This window comes from Balaenoptera physalus, assembly GCF_965194825.1.
Source record: "Balaenoptera physalus genome assembly, chromosome: 17".
Taxonomy (NCBI): domain Eukaryota; kingdom Metazoa; phylum Chordata; class Mammalia; order Artiodactyla; family Balaenopteridae; genus Balaenoptera; species Balaenoptera physalus.
Genome location: NC_138895.1, coordinates 28,639,315 through 28,651,347, shown reverse-complemented (window position 1 = coordinate 28,651,347; position 12,033 = coordinate 28,639,315). Strand labels below are relative to the sequence as shown.

Below are 12,033 nucleotides of genomic sequence, written 5' to 3'. Positions count from 1 at the left end.
TTAAGTCTTTAGGACAAATACTTTTGAGAAGCTTAAGTTCTCAGATCCTTTGTTGTACACAACACTAAAATTATTTATATTTATAGCATGATAGATTTTTTAAAATCCAGCTAATTTACTGACTGAAATCAACAATTATTTTTCAACCTGAGTTCTTGTCCAGGTCAGAAGAGAACCACTTGAAGTTCTAGGCTAGGGAAAGAGATTTGGGCTTCTCATGAATCTTTGCTACCCCTAAAGAGTGAACATAGGATATGGATATTAGGAAAAATAGGATGTTTTTCCCCTGGAAAAGGCTTTGAACAGTGCACTCCTAAGCCTTACGTACCCGGGATAAGAGAAAAAGCCAGTACAGGGCTCTGATCTGAGTTACACAACCTTGGTTGCAAAAGAAGAAAGCTAGAAGCAGGAAGGACAGTGGAAGACTCATGGTGCAACCATGAGCCAGAAAACACCATATAAGAGTCAAAATTCAATTGGTTGAAGAACTGAATTGAGAAATTGAATATGAATATGAAGATAAAATAATGCAAGTTTATTTAGATTAGTGGAAAAAGGCATTTATTTATCCTAGAATCCTATTAAGTTCAAGGTCTTTCTATTTAGGTAAAAAATATAATTACACCTATTATCCATCAACTTCAAAGCTTTTTTGCAGTTAGATGGGAAACCTATGTGTATGTCTTATGAACCAAAGACAAGCAAATCAATTTGGATGGGAGTTGCTGCTGAGAAGAACATAGTGCATCAGTTATCAATATTGGGGGAGCAGAATACCTTGCAGTGCTCCTGGTTATCAATCCCAGGGGAGAACCACAAACATTTTTGTCCTTGTATTTTGGTATCAAAGTTGTCAAGGAAAACCTAACACAGTCAAGCGCTGGATGGAACGACACTTTACAGCTCTAATAGCGTGTGCTGGTCCCTATAGATATCGAGTCTCCCTGGCAGCAGATGGAGGACAATTGGTCTATGACTACCCCTGTTGCTACTGTAGAAGGACCTGGAACCCACTCTCATGGAGTTTGAAATACTAAAAGATGGAGGTGTGTCTGAGGACCACTGACGTACACATTTAAGCAAGACAAAGGAACACTTATTTAGCTTAAAACAGGGAAAGTATTTCCATACAAGGCTGTAAGACTGACTGCGTGGGCTCTTTATTTCTCAGTAAGAAAGTATTCCAGACCCAAGGCCCATTCTTATGTGGCTGAGTGAGGGCTGACAGATCATAGGTACAGGCTACCCTTTCCAATAGTTGCTGACTCCTATGAGTAGCCAGAGAATTAGGTAACTTGACCCTTTATTAAAGTTTTGAGGCCTGTGATATAGAGCTTATGAAAAAGACTGGTATGGCAGTTGAGGTGGTGAGAGTTGCTCTGGATGTCTGCAGCTTCACGTCACATGTCCTACCAAGATCACATTTGAAAGGAACTCAGTGAACCTGGATGGTATTTTCTCTTCCTTCATGGGTGTGCAAGTTTCACACTCAAGAATAGATGTGCACCTCAATAATTTTAGTTAACTGGATGTCATCTTCCTTAGTGAGTACATATCTTTTAATTCTAGGAAGATTTAGAGTTGAACATAAAATGTTTACAAGAACAGAAATCATAGTACTAATATTTTTGTGTTAAGAAATCTGTGAACATTTGGTACTGTAAACACATGTTATTTCAGATAATTTAGTCTATTAATGTGACAGTCTTATGATTTCAGCTTAGAATATGCAACTAAAAATTGAGAAATAAGATTGCACTTTTGTGATCTGAAATCTTACATCCACATCTTATGTTCATGTGTGATATTAGAAAGTGTAAGAAAACTTTAGGCCATCATATTGATACATTTAACTTACTAGATTTTAAGAATTATCTCCTTCTCAGAAAAATTTTGTTAAACCAGACAAATGAAGTACTTAAAAACATGATATATAATATGTAAAAATTTACAAATGTCATTTACAACATTTAATTAACTAATCAGGGACAATCATTTTTCAAAGGACTCTTAGAAGTACTTTTGTAAAACTTGTTCTACTTATAAATATAATCCTACTAATAAATGCCTAACAATTTTGATTAAAAGCTTTCATAAGTCAAACGACTAAAAATAACAAAATATATACCCTTAATAGTCTTTTCTCCAGTCAAATCATTAAAAAACTTATATCCCCAGGAAAGAAAATTTCATGGGTGAGACCTAAGTACATTTTGATATTTTGATATTCTTTCTCTCTTTCACTTTTTGCTTCTCTCCCTCAGTCCCTCTTTCTTTTTCTTCTTCCTCTCTTCTTCCTCATGCAATCTATATTATATCCTTACTGATCAAACATATATGTATTTTTTAAAATGAAAACGTTATTATTTGTGTTCTTTATGTAGTTCCAGGCTGTGTGCATGTACGTGGGAAGAGTAAATTAATCTTTAAAGCACAAAGTCTTGAACTTAATGGTTCAAAGTCAGTGTGCTACTTTTTGCATGGCGTAAAGGAGATTTTGTACATTTCCTGTATGCGCATACCAAAAATCATCCCTTATCAATGTGAAATGAATACCTTAATAAAGAGAATTAAACTTAGCCTATAGAATGATACTGACATGCAGACACAAGGCATTGTGGTTTGGGGGTTTTGATGGATAACACCTGTGTGCAGGAAGGAACTGAGGCTCTTGATATGCTCGCATTGCACTCTTTCCTCCAAGGCCTCCATTGATCACTTTCTTATTACATATGGAAGATGCTTAAAATGCTGCAGCAGCTGTGTATGTAAAGTTTACTAATCATTGTGTTTCTTCAGGTTAAGTGATGGCAGATGACATTAATTTAGTATATTCTTACACCATCCTGCTGGTCTCAAAAAACGTAATGAAAGGTTGTTTAGCAACAATCCATTTTGTTAAGCCTTCTGCAGCCTGCAGATATTTTGTGCATATTCCATTACCCCAGCATGATTTCTCCTCAACCCTTCCTTTATTCCTTGATGGTAAATGATTACATAAAAATAATTATCCTGGAAAGAAGAAAGGTAGGTTTGGAAATAATTTATTGAAGTCTTACTTCCTTGTCATAAAACTTCAAAGCATTTGCCTGTCACTAGTACAAGACAAAAGCTTCATTAACTTTGCACTGTAAAATATGGATACAAGTCATGAATATAATTCTCCTTATCTAAAAACAACAAAATATATTCACCCTGGGACTTCCCTGGTGGCACAGTGGTTAAGAATCCACCTGCCAATGCAGGGGATACAGGTTCAATTCCTGGTCTGGGAAGATCCAACATGCAGCGGAGCACTAAGCCCGTGTGCCACAACTACTGAGCCCACGTGCCACAGCTACTGAAGCCCCCGTGCCTAAAGCCCGTGCTCTGCGACAAGAGAAGCCACCTCAATGAGAAGTACATGCACCGCAAAGAAGAGTAGCCCCCGCTTGTTGCAACTAGAGAAAGCCCACGCACAGCAACGAAGACCCATGCAGCCAAAAATAAATAAATAAATAAATTTATTTAAAAAAATATATATATATATTCACCCTGCTTTCCATAGAATTTGTAGTCTGAGAAAAGACTAGCTGTTTGCTTCTAAAGGCATGGGAGGAAGGAACAACTATGACATTCTTGCTGCTTTTTCTCAATAAAGACAGCCGCTTAAGGAGCTGATTGGTTTAGTATAATGTGAAATTAATTGTGCTTTCCTTCTCTTGACTAGTGGGTAATTTATCTGCTGGCTGTATAGGAGCTTGGATGTTTTTAAAATAAATTCTCCTGATGATGAATTATTTTTCAACTCTCAATCTCTCCTATTTCTGCAAAACAACAAAGAAGAGCCATTCAAATGGGCTTAGTTTATATTGAACCAAGCAATTTACTTCTACTTGACAAAGATGAAAAGGATAGTATTAATCTACAGGGAAAGCACATTTAATTTTAAACCTCATGCAGTAATATATTTGAAATAAAATAAGTACAGAAATATATTGAATAAATACACCTTATTTAGAGTTTTACCAAAAAAAAAGCATAATACTTTTAAAGAAATATTCTTTCTTTCATGTCAGAAATGCTTCTGGTTATCTTTTTTCTATTTGAGATTTATAACTAATAAATAGATATAGTAATCTATATTTCTAAATAGCATCTACAGAGCAAAAAAAGTAAATGAAAATATGTGGGTAATGCAAGCTATATAACATTTTATGGAAAAGCAAGTCTCATGAACGAGAATAATCTATATTTGCTGTCACCACTAATTATGTTTATTGAGTAATTATTCAGCCATTTACTTTTTATAGACAATGTGAATATATTTGGTTTTTACAAATCCCTTATTACAAATGAGATCCAATTCAATTCAATTCAAATTTCTAAATAACATAAATAGATTCCCAGGAGTGACTGTTCATTATAAATTAAAACTTACCTTCTATTAATAAGCTCTTGGGGCCAAAATTGCATTATACTGTAAGGCGAAATAATCACATCAGAAAATCCATAATGGAATGAAAACCAAGAGGGAAGTAACTCACTGGAATGGTACAAATGAAGGCAGCTGCTCTACTATGTGATTCTTGGAGGCTGATAGTCTCCAATCCTGGTGATAGGGGTAGAGTAGGATAACTAAATAGTCAGTTTAGAAACCCCACTAGGGGATTCAAGATAGAAAGGGAATTTTAAGGGAGTTTGGGAGACTGTTATAAGCTAATGACCACTCAAGGAAAGGATCCAATAACCTAGCAACAATCTACACTACCTTGAAGGAAGACCAGGTACATCCAAGCACTGGACACACTCAAGCCACAAACTCTGATAGTTAAAACACAAGACAATAGATATGGAGTCTTAATCTTGTTACTTGAAGTCAGACAGTTAATAGTTCTTGAAGAGTAGCACTTCTGCATGTAGTCAAGACAGAAATATAGGTGAAAGGGGACATTATACCAAAACCTGAGATGAATTACCATATTTTATTAATAGTATATGTTACCGTCCTTTTGCTAATAATATACATATGATTTAAATAGTGCCACGATAGTCCCAGTTAAACCACATAGGGTCAAAGGAGGAACTAATGATGTAAGCATAGACGTCTGCCTAAGAATGTGGAAGAAAGTGATCTTCTCCCCCTCCCCACTTTTGTTTATGAAAATAAAGTCCTCTCAGTCCTTGAGGCAGAGCCTCTACCACCTGCCCACTTGTATTTCTCACAAGCATCCTATGTTAATAAGTTCACTCTTTGCCTGCAACTTTGCTTCTCACTGAATTCTTTCTGCACCGACACAAAATAACCTGAGCTTCAGTAAATCCTGACACCAGATGAGCAGTTTCAATGAAAAGACAGTGGGTTTGAGTCCCCTCCTAAGTCAGGGATCATGGGTTCAAGTCCCAGTCTGAGTTTTGGCTGGTTCGAGTCCCACCTGAGAAGAACTGCAGTTTTACTAGGGTGATGACCATTTAGGGAAGCAGGGTGCGGAAAACAGAGGAGAAAACAAAAGTGTAGTAACCAGCCAGAAATTTGGAAATAAGATGATCAAATTGTCTTCTGAGACTATAACTTGAAGATCAAAACTGAAGTGATCAGGGCAGAGAATATGCAATGTCACTTAAGACAGGCTGAAGATTTTAGGGTCTTTGAGACTTGATTAGAACATAACTGAAGATTATTAAATCAGCCAAAGGGAAAAAATGTGTTGATCTGAGAGAGACTTGTTTGGCACTGCAAGCACAGAAAAACAGGAAAGTCTCAGAGGACAGTTTGGCTGTGCCATTCAGGGGCTGTCCACAGGAGAAGGTGGCCAGACCCTGGAAATGTACTTGCCCCATAATGACAGGTATATTCCTATTACAGACACGGACACATCAGACAGACTAAGAACATTCGATCAACACTCTGTTCTAAATCCATGTTTTCCAAGTAGAACTTCTGATTACAATTCTGAGCAGCTTGCTTTACTAGAAGAGAATGCTCAGGCCAGAGAACATTGGGCTAGCCTCTCTTTCAGTTAGTCTCCCTATAAATGCATAAATGGATCTTCTGGGTTGATTGGCCAGTCTATTCCAGATTGGTTAACATTTGTCTGAGGTACTGTTCCTGTCCCAGCCTGCTGACAAAGAAGTTCTGGGAGCCTGGGAGCCTAGCCCCAGGCTATGGACTGTGGAGGATGGTAATGAGACCTTGGGGAGCTGCTTTGCCAGCTGATCTCTCCTGGTTTTACCAATGCTTGCCATGTGCATTTCAAGGTCAGGCAATATTGATAAAGCTACATGACAAGGAATAGAGGACTTCAACAAATATGAGCAATAAGGAATAATTCAAAAAGACACATGCACCCCAATGTTCATTGCAGCACTATTTACAATAACCAGGTCATGGAAGCAACCTAAGTTCCCACTGACAGACGAATGGATAAAGAAGATGTGGTACATATATACAATGGAATGTTAGCCATAAAACAGAAAGGAATCGGGTCATTTGTAGAGATGTGGATGGACCTAGAGACTGTCATACAGAGTGAAGTAAGTCACAAAGAGAAAAACAAATGTCGTATATTAACGCATATATGTGGAATCTAGAAAAATGGTACAGATGAACCGGTTTACAAGGCAGAAATAGAGACACAGATGTAGAGAACAAACATATGGACACCAAGGGGGAAAGGGGGTGTGGGATGAATTGGGAGATGGGGATTGACATATATACACTAATATGTATAAAATAGATAACTAATAAGAACCTGCTTTATAGCACAGGGAACTCCACTGTACAGTAGGAACTAATACAACATTGTAAAACAACTATACCTCAGTTAAAAAAAAAATTATCTCTTCCTGCTATAGGTGAAGATACTAAGGCACAGACAAGCTGAGTAACATGTTCAGGTAGTTGGTCGAAGCCTTGACTAGTTCTGGGATCCTGACTGCTATCAAGAATTCTTTTCATTACACTGTTGGTTCTCAAACTTTAGTGGGTCTCAGAATTACTGAGTGGATTTGTTAAACTCAGATTGCTGAATTTCTGTTTTTCTAGTCTTGCGGGCTGAATGTTGTGTCTTCTCCAAATTTGTATGTTGAAATTCTAATGCTCAGTGTGATCATATTAGGAGGTAGGGCTTTGGGGAAATTATTTGATCGTGAGATAGAATCCTCAAAAATTGGATTAGTGTCCTTAGAAAAGAGGAAGCTTTTCCTCCCAGAGCTTCATCACCCCTTCTGCAATGTGAGGACACAGTGAAAAGACATCAGTCTATGAACTAAGAAGTGGGCTCTCACCAGACACCAAACCTGTCGATGCTGTGATCTTGGACTTCCCAGCCTCCAGAACTGTGAGAAATAAATGTTTGTTGTTGATAAGCCACGCAGTCTGTGGTCTATTGTTATAGTAGCCTGAATGGTCTAAGACAACTAGGTCTGAAATGAGGCCCAAGAAATTGCATTTCTTTTAAGGCTGTGAGTGATGCTAATCTGGGCATCCTGCTCTTTGAGAACCACTTTGTTTCACTGTTGAGAAGCATTCCTTGTGGGCCGCTCACATTCCTACATGTCTTGCTGAGTGTGCTAACATCACAAAACTGACTATTCTTTCTCAAAGCCTACTTCTCAGGATTATTTATTTGGCTGGCAATCCTGAGAACTGAGGACTGTACTCAGGAATGTATCACATAGTTCTGCAATAAATCTTGTTTCCCTCTGGACAAAGAACAGGTTTGATTACTGCTTGTTAGGAAATTGGATCTCCTAAACTCAAGGTCTCTCTCCTGTGGTGCATGCAAACTCTACCTGGCCTTCCATCTCTGACGTGGGTCTTGGGTCAAAGAAATCAGTGCAGCTATCCTGATACCTGTACTCTCTTGAGATGAGTAGCTGAGTCTTTTTTTTCAGGAGTCTCCTGTCTTTTATCAGCATCCGTGGAACCAGGGATGTTTAATTTACTAGCTTATATAGTTATTTTGGTGGGAGTTCTCTGGCTTCAGTTGTCCTAAATACCATCAAACTTATTTAAGTTGGGTGCAACTTATGACCCAATCTGTAGTGCACATTAACTATAGTGATTTTTGGCAAGTTATGACTCCACTGGCCAACTGTCTTCTGGACGTGCTACCTGGTCACTCTTACTGCTTCTTTCCTATCTCCATCCCATTTTCTCTCTCCTTACTTATTTTTCCCTCTGATTCCTAACAGTTCAGTTTTATAATCCACACCCATTATTCTGCCCATTATTCCCATGTCTTTATCTTATTTTCCATCTGTGTCTCATGACCAAGAGTCAAAACCCTAGCTATTTATACTATATTGGATCACAAATATCCAAATCATTAGGCTTTGTTATTCCATAACCAAATGGAAAGATGTAAAGACTGGGAAAATCAGTCATTTTCTATAGCATCATTGGATTTACTACATAAATAATGTTCAGATGTTTGATGTCCTCTCATAAAATGAAGGAAAATACAAAACAATATTATAAAACCATCATAAAAGTAAAAGGAAAAAGAAAACAAAATTAATGTTAATTTAACTTTATTTACCAAATTCAAATAAATTGTGTTCCTACAAATATTATAAAGTGACTGCTAAACTTTTGACATTCACGTTTTAGTTTATGACATTGATGATACCAGATACAATATAAAGAGTTTTCGATATTGAACTGAAAATAGCGTGGTAATGTAAAATTACAATTAGAAATGCCATATTCTTTATGGATATTTGGTTTGGGACATGGCTTACTATATGTGATAAAAAAAATTATTTTCAGAGTTAATTACATCATTTTTGTATCTAATTACTAATATCTCTAACAAATACATTAGTGCAGTAATAGTCTTTACATCTAAACACACAGATCATTTGTGTTTCTGGAGTACATTTCATTTAACTGAAATCACAAATAATATTCAAATAAGAGGGGAACAGTATCTTCTCTTTTGGATTCATCATAGGAACAACTTCTTTAGTGTGGTAAAGAACAACAATGTCAGAAGGCATACATTGTCCTCTCTATTGTCATTCCAGAAGCATTAGCAAATCAGAGCAACAGAGGAGTTAAGCAGGTTACCTAGGATTATAGAATGATCTTGTCTAACCTCCCAACCAAAGCAGCAGGGCTTTCCATTGCTGGTGGGTACATAGCTTTGTCCTGACTAGCTTAGGGGGATACAGAACTCTTTACCTCAAAAGGAATCTTGCTCCATTTGTAGATAATAGTGGTTAGGAGAGAATTTGCTTCGTTGAGTCTAAATCTGCTAATTGGCTGAACAATATATTGAGACAAAACCTAGAGTGTGGTAACAAATCAGACAGTCAGACAGAATTTGAGAGGTATAGAAGTACCAGGAGATTCCCGTCTATGGGACATGGATTCAGGTCATTTCTCCAAAGATAGTAAGAGAGAGGAAGGCAGAGACCAACTCCAGGGGGAGGTGAACTGGTATTGGACAGAACATTAGAGCAGGAATCTGAAGAATAAGATTTTCTTGTTTTGACTCACTTATTCGTTTATATTTTGGGACCCCATTTGTTCCCAGGAATAAGGAAGGATACAGTTGTTAGAATAAACCTAGAGAAACTAATAAGTTTACAGTAAGAGAGACAACAAGAATGTCTTACAGTCTGAAGCATCTTAATTACTTAGCTAAGACTCCCTTAATTTGCCCCAAGTAGAGATTGGGTTTGGACTATTCTTAGAATCTGGGACTGGGTTAATACTGTGGGTATGGGCCACAAGCATCAATAATGACTTTTATTTGTATACTGTGTGAAAGTTTATAAAATACTTTATATATATATTCCCATTTGATTTTTATGAGAAACCATTGAGATAGGTTGTTGGGCAAGAATCATCCTCATATCACTCACAAATCCTTGGATCAGACAGTGATTGTCTTGACTAAATCAAACCCAGGCTGCTTTATTTAAGACCAGTGTTTTCTCTAATATTCTGTTCTGCCCAGTTGTAAGAAGGACAGTAAGCAGGCAGACTGGGCACATCATTAATTTTAGCATAGGTGATCTCAACTGGGATGTGAAAATACACTGGTGCGCCTATGATGAGTGGGACAAAAGAGATGGAATTACTGGGAAAGTACTAGGATTTGCATATAACCTCCCACCTGCCTTTCTCTGGATTTTTTTTTTAAAGTTCTGTCTTGAATTAATTCAAAATCATTTAAATTAAAAACTTGCTTTAGGTACCTGTCTAAAGGAGAGCACCGAATCCTAACCACTAGACCACCAGGGAACTTAGGCCTCTGTCTAAAGGAGACATTTTATATTGTAAAAATACATTTGATTAAGAAAAAAGAACATTTAACTTCAGAGTAAAATTATCTAATGTGGGTTACAAGTTTTATTATTTAAAAAGTCTGTGTAAAAATTTAATTAATTTACTACTGAAAAATAATTGCTAAATTATATGATTTACCAGAGCTTGAATATTCTGTTATACAAAGTATTAAAACATTTCTTTTAATTTTTCCCAGACTGTTCCCTGATACTTTCTGAAGTTAATTATAATTGTTTTTTGAGTGTTTTGGGCTCACTGACAATCATATTTGAGTAGCTGAATTGATAAATTACAGTAATTTTATTTGGCACATAACTTGTATTTGATCATACATCGATTTCTGATTTCTCATGCTAATTATACAGTGTCTAACAACCATTAGCTACTCCCAGGGCTGGTAAAGATAATGATAATTTCAAGATAATACTCCAAATTGTTTAAGTTAATTCCAGTGCTAGAAGCCAAATGCTGATTAATGTCGAGATTATTATGAACTTTGAAATTTTACACATTTTACTGCTTTCTACAGTTCTTTGGGTAATTAGTTTTGGCACCACAAGAAGAAATATTTTAAATTACTTTATATATAATTGAAAATGTGATTTAGAATTGATTGGTTTAGAGGCTGAATTTTAAAAGCCACTAGAAATTGTATAGTTAATTCATGACTATTCAGAATAGCTGGCGGAAGGTTTTCATGGTTATTTAACAATTCTCATTTAATTTAATTAAATTTACTGTATACACCTGTCAAAGAATTAGAAAATAAAATAGCTTCAATTTCAAAATTGAGCAAAATTAATCTGAGAGAGCAAGTGAAATAGTGAAGTGAAAGAAATAATTATGCTATTATTGTATTAATAAAACCTTGTTTTTATCAGTATATTTGAGAAATACAGTTAATTTAAAAATCTTAAGCTTTGGAATATTATCAAAATACTCTTAGCACTCAAATTATGCTGGATGTAATAAAATCCTGAATGACTCAGAGAGATTTCAGAGTCATAGTGCCTTGGATTATTATGACTGTAAAAAAAAATCCCAGAATTGTAACATGTAGAAGGAATTGGAAATTGGACTTTGTCATATCCACTGCTAGTTACTTTTTGAAATAGGCTTAGGATACCAGCTCATTTACCTCTGTTTTCCTTTTTATATTATAAGAAAATGTAGAATTTAGAAATAGTATCAGTTATATGATCGTTCTGATATGGATAAAGATAAATAAGAGCTGGGATCATTTTAATTCAATAAATTAATGAAATAATTTAACATAAGCTGAGTTCTCTCCTAGAAAATTTCTGTGAAAAAATCTTTCCCCAAATCAGAAAACAAACTTTTATTTGAAAAGATTTTTCCTTTATAATTAGATTCCTCTAGGAAGTAACATTTTATGGACCTGAACAGAATGCTGTATCATCACCTGTTCATCGGATTTGACTTTGCAAATCCACAGAAGGCTCATGATTGATCACTAAACTGTGTCGTGTGCTAAAGAGAAAGGGCACTGTGTCTGCCTGGCTTTTTGCTGTTATCACCTACCCCTGGAGTTTTTTGCTGCATAAGCACTATGTAGTATTACTTGGACCATAAATATAATATCTCCTACGTTTGCAATGTACATCTGAAATGATAAATGAGTTCTGAAGCATTTTACAAATACTCATCTTAATGAAGAGAAGTCTGAGGCACAAGGAAAGATAGTCACCTGCCCAGGGTCTAATTGGAAGTGGTAAAAAAAATCCAGTCCAGAA

The 12,033-nt window shown here is 36.1% G+C and overlaps 1 protein-coding gene across 2 annotated transcripts in view; it reads right to left on the bottom strand.

Moving 5' to 3' along the window:
• The window catches only part of RALYL (RALY RNA binding protein like), an 881,748-nt gene that overhangs the window by 27,247 nt on the left and 842,468 nt on the right, over positions 1-12,033 (bottom strand). The gene's annotated exons all lie outside the window — the stretch shown is intronic.